Consider the following 5257-nt stretch of genomic DNA (forward strand, 5'->3'; position numbering starts at 1 on the left):
AAAAAAAAAAAAAAAAAAAAAAAAAAAAAAAAACCCAAAAAACAAAAAAAACAAACAAAAAAAAACAAGCAAATTGAGTAGATCTTCCTGAATACCATGGTGGCAGAATAATGCTGTATCCTTCCCCATCCCAATTCAGGGGCGAGCACAGACACGGTTCCTCCTTGCCAGAAATTACATGGTCAAGTTTCCCACATTGGGGAAAACACAGGGGTCAGCCCAAGCCGCGTGCACTGGCTGAGCCTCGCCGTGGAAAAGCCACCACCTCACTGTCGTGCCACGAGGTTGCCCCTGCCAGGTAAGCGCCAAGACAACCGTGTGCGTTGCTCTGCCCAAAGGAATGAATATTCTACAGACAGTCTTGCCTAACCTCCTGGTTGTTATTTTTCTAGTCCCTGTGTTCTTTTGACAATCTGATGATAGCTTTAGGTCCCCTCTCCAAAAAACAAAAAAAAAAAACAAAACAAAACAAAAAAAAAAAACAAAACAAAAAACAAAAACAAAAACAAAAACAAAAAAACAAACAAAAAAAAAACGTATTCCAGGAGCAAGTAGAATTGCCAATACAATCTTGGGAGATTCTTGATCTCTACAAAGCCCTATCGGAAGACATTAGGGGCTGGGGAGAGAGCACATGGCCACCTCCGTGGCCCTGTCCCTTGTCAGCTGGTTATTTGACATTAATGATAAAAGGTGACAAAGTACAATATATGGGAAGGAGGTTGGATTTGGAAGTGAGAAGAAAGCACCCTCCAATAGCAGAGAGAATAAGACAGGACTTCCGGTGCCGAGGGAGGTTGTAGAGACCGGGTGTAGCCCTGTGTATCTCTGGACCCCTGTCGGGGGGTCACTTGTTGGTTTGTCCCGAAGCAGACAGGCTGATGTGTGCAGCCAGCCTTCCACTAGTGGGAAGGTGATCATGAGTTTGGGGGATCCTTCCTGCGTTGGATCTTTCTATAATAAGAAGCAATAGATTTTCACTTTTATCATGTGATGTTCTCCGTCTCAATCATCAAGAAAATTGAACCTTCAAAGGGAAGTCTGGGCCAAGCCAGGAGGAGCTGGTTTGCAGCATTCCCAGAGGACAAATGGATGCCGTGCCAGCGGTAGGCAGCTGCTGGCAACCCTAGGCCGCAGCACGGGGACATGCTGGCTGGGTAGACAGCCAAATACAGGATCTGGGTGGCTGTCCCCAGGGATTGACACACTTGCCCCGCTGCTGCTGCCCTCCTCGTCCATGAGGCTGCCACTGCCCAGCATCTAAGTCACCTCAGAGAAGGATGCTCCCCCACTCCACCCCAGCTACCCCACCCCAGTCACCTCATGGCCACCCTGCCACCCTCGGGCCTTCCCATCCCTCAGAAGCTCCTCCCATGGGGATCAGAGTAAGAACGTCGTTGGTTGGCTTTTGAGCTCCACATAAATAAAATACAGAAGGGGAGGGATGAAACTGGGTGCTCTTGGGCAAAGCTAAACAGCCCCTTTCCCAGTCTCTCTCTTCCCTTTCAGAAACTGTGTTTGAAACTGACTGCTTCCCAGCGCCTCACTAGAATAGACTCATGGTTGATGAGTGCAAAGCACGGCATTCTGGGAGACAAGGTGCCATCTCACCCGCTCCACTTTCTCCCACAGCTACGCCCAGGCCTGAGTCACTACCCACGAGAGATGCTCTCTGACTGCTCTGTCCTCTCTCCAACAGAGACAGCCAGTGTTCTCTACCTTTTATATCCAGAGATGCCCGAGTCCAGAGAACCTGGACTTAACCCCAGTCAATACAACTGCTGTGACTTGCCGGGCTGAGCAGCCCAAGGAAAGCTGACTCAGCACCGCCTGCTCCCTGCCACGCCTCCCCAGCTGGTGCTGTGGCTCCCAGCCATGATCTTCCTTGTTTCTGTGAGTTTTGGGATCTGAGGCCAAGAACGGCTGACTCACACATGACCCCTTCAAGGCCTTCGACTTCCTCCTGCGCCAGGAAATAGGGCATCCTGCGCCTTTGCCAAGAGGACCACAAGGGAGGTCAAGGAGTTTAGAGACTGAGGTCTGGGCCAGAGAAACCTTATTCCCCAGGGTGGGGTTCTCGGGCACAGAGTCGCTGCTGTACTGTCCTGACCATGTTTCCCAAACTCAAAATTCTTACCTGTGGTTAGGCATATACAATTGTCTTCGAGAAGAAAATGGGAGAGAGGATCAGAAACTGGGCTTGTCTTGGGGTTTATCAGAGTAAGTCCTGGTTCCATCTTCTCTTAGTTACTAGACTTCTTGACTTCTGTTGGGGACCTGCAGGATGTCCCCTTTCCTAGGACACCAGGAAGTTGCCAATCCTAGGGACGTCCCCAGACACATTTCTCAGCCTTAGCAGCATTACTGATTTATGAGAGAGGAATAATTCTTTGTTGGGGAGCTATACAGTGAACTGGAGGGTGCCCAGCCGCAGGCAGGACTCTGCTCAGCCATGCCAGAAACATTACCCAGAAACCCTCTAATCATGGAAATAAAAATGCCTCCAAGCCGGGAAGAAGGACAGAGCTGACTGACTCCTTAATGTCCCCAGACATGGACAAATGTCTCAGGGGAAGCGGTGACTAAAGCTCTCTTGGTTGAGGAGTCCTGATCCCAGAACACAGGACATGAGTGTATGGGAGATGTCTGGTGTCCTAGAGTGAGTAGCAGAGAAATTCAGACCTCATAGTGTAAGATCCTGACGCTAGACTGGGGAAAAATGAGCCTCACTCAGGAGAACTTCTCGGCCAAGGGAGGAAGAATGAGCAGAACAGGCCCTCGGGAGCCAAAAAAAAAAAAAAAAAACAACCAAAAAACCAAAAAAACAAAAAACCACGACTTTGTATCCAGAATGTCCAGGTCCCACTCAAGGCCTTCATGGGAGGAGCCATCTCTCCATGGTTTTCTTCCCTTACCTACAGCATGAGGTTCTAATTGCACCTGCAGCAGGATGTAATTAAACTTTTAATTATTTATCTTTATAAAATATTTTGGTTTTAGACCTTATTTATTTATTTATTTATTTATTTTGCAGGTTTTTTTTTTTTCCTTTTCATTTTAAATGGTGTACTTTATGTGTGTCTGGGTGTGGGTATGTACACGTGAATGCAGTGCCCTTGGGGGCCAGAAGAGGGCGCTGGAACTCTGGAGCTGGAGTTACAGGAGGTTGTGAGCTAGGTAGGTGCTAGGAACCAAACTCAGGTCCTCTGCAAGAGCAGTATGTGTTCTTAATTGCAGAACCATTTCTCCAGCCCCGTGGCCAAGTTCATGTATACTTAACAGAACAATTGAGGTTAGACTTGGTCCACGCTTCTGATGCTAGCACTCAGGAGGCAGAACTGGGTAAACCACAAGACTGAGGCCAGCTTGGTCTCCATAGCGAGTGCCAGGTCAGCCTTAATTACAGAGGGATATGCAGAGGGAGACCTTGTCTTAAAAAGGTAGACCTTCTAACTGGAGCATGGTGGTGCATGGCTTTAATCCCAGCACTTGGGAGGCAGAGGCAGGCGGATCTTTGAGTTTGAGGCCAGCCTGGTCTGCAAAGTGAGTCTAGGACAGCCAAGGCTATACCTAAACCAGGATGTGGTGGTGTGTGCCATCCTAGTACTGGGGAGGTAAAGACAGAAGGATCAGAAGTTCAGAGTCATCCTACATTGGGAGTTTGCAACGAGGCTTGGGCCATCCTTGGCTACACAGGCTTGGTTTTATGAAGTAGTAGGATGGTTCAGTGGGCAGCGAACATTGAACCTGATATTTGGGTTTAATCCTCAGGACTCCTTCGATGGCTGTGGCCCTCTGACTTCCACACGTGTGCTCTTGCATGTATGCATGCTCTCCTGCAGTATACAAGTTAATAAGAGATTTTAAGGGGGCTGGAGAGATGACTCAGAGGTTAAGAGCACTGACTGCTCTTCCAAAGGTCCTGAGTTCAAATCCCAGCAACCACATGGTGGCTCACAACCACCCGTAATGAATAATGAAATCTGATGCCCTCTTCTGGTGTGTCTGAAGTCAGCTACAGTGTACTTACATATAATAAATAAATCTTTTTTAAAAAGAGTGAGATTTTAATTTGAAAAATGACAGCAGAAAAGAACAAGGTGTTAGGAGAACACTTGCTTACCAAGCCTCAGCAAGGTCCCGGGTTCTGTCCCCAACACTGGGAGAGGAAACAGGAAAAAAGGAAAAAAAAAGAAGAGGCACAGAGATCTCACACTCTGGCCGATCCTCCCACTGACATTCGTTATAAAGGATAAACCAACACTGGCACATCATTAGTAACTGGGGTCCCAGTTAATTCCGGTCTCCTCAGTTTTGATGTAATATCTTTTCCCAGAGACAGGATCCTGCCCAAGACATCTTATATTTAACTGTCAAAGCACAAGCGCTCTCTCTCTCTCTCTCTCTCTCTCTCTCTCTCTCTCTCCTCCCCTTCCTTTCCCCCTCTCTTCTTCCCTCCCCCCAGTTATTTTTATTTTTTACATAGGAATGTTTTGTCTGCATATATGTCTGTGCACCATGTTCATGACCAATGTCCACGGAGGCCAGAAGAGGGTATCAGATCCCCTGGAACCAAAGTTAGGAATGGCTGTGAACTACCATCCCAGTCAGGGATACCGTTGCTGTGACGAAACACTATGACCAAAGCAAACGGGGAAGGAAAGGGTTGATTCCACTCACAGTTCCACATAACTGTTCATCATCCAAAGCAATGAGAGCAGAAACTCAGTCAGGGCAGGAACCTGGAGGCAGAGCTGATGCAGAGGCCATGGAGGGTGCTGTTTACTGGCTTGTCCCTCATGGCTTGCTCAGCCTGATTTCTTATAGAACCCAGGACCACCAGCCCAGGGATGGCCCCACCCACAAAGGGCTTGGCCCTTCCCCATCAATCACTAATTAAGAAAATGACCTATGGGCTTGCCTACAGCCAGATACATTTTCTCCATTGAGGTTCCCCCCTCTCAGATGACCATAGCCTGTGTCAAGGTGACATAAAAGTAGCCAGCACACAGCAGCAGAAGGAATGGGCCAGCTCCTTCTCTTTGTCCTCCGACAACCAGGACAGATGTGAACCCGCACACAAACACATAAAGTGTAAATGTTTAAAATACAAAAACAGAACAAGAGAAAAGAAAAAAAAAACCACAAAAACAAACAACCCCCCTTCCCCCCCCCCAAAAAAAAACCCTAACCCATGAACAGCAAGGATGTGAGGTGAAACACCTGGCTCCGTGACAGGCAGAACACTGTCCTTTAA

General features: G+C 47.9%; 1 non-coding gene across 1 annotated transcript; it reads right to left on the reverse strand.

The window, feature by feature from the left end:
* Window positions 1-136: 136 nt before the first annotated feature.
* Window positions 137-306, reverse strand: LOC115062525. The gene has a single exon (XR_003842474.1). It is a non-coding gene; the product is annotated as a U1 spliceosomal RNA (small nuclear RNA).
* Between the last annotated feature and the right edge of the window lie 4951 nt (window positions 307-5257).

Source organism: Mus pahari, chromosome 18 (assembly GCF_900095145.1).
Source record: "Mus pahari chromosome 18, PAHARI_EIJ_v1.1, whole genome shotgun sequence".
NCBI lineage: Eukaryota > Metazoa > Chordata > Mammalia > Rodentia > Muridae > Mus > Mus pahari.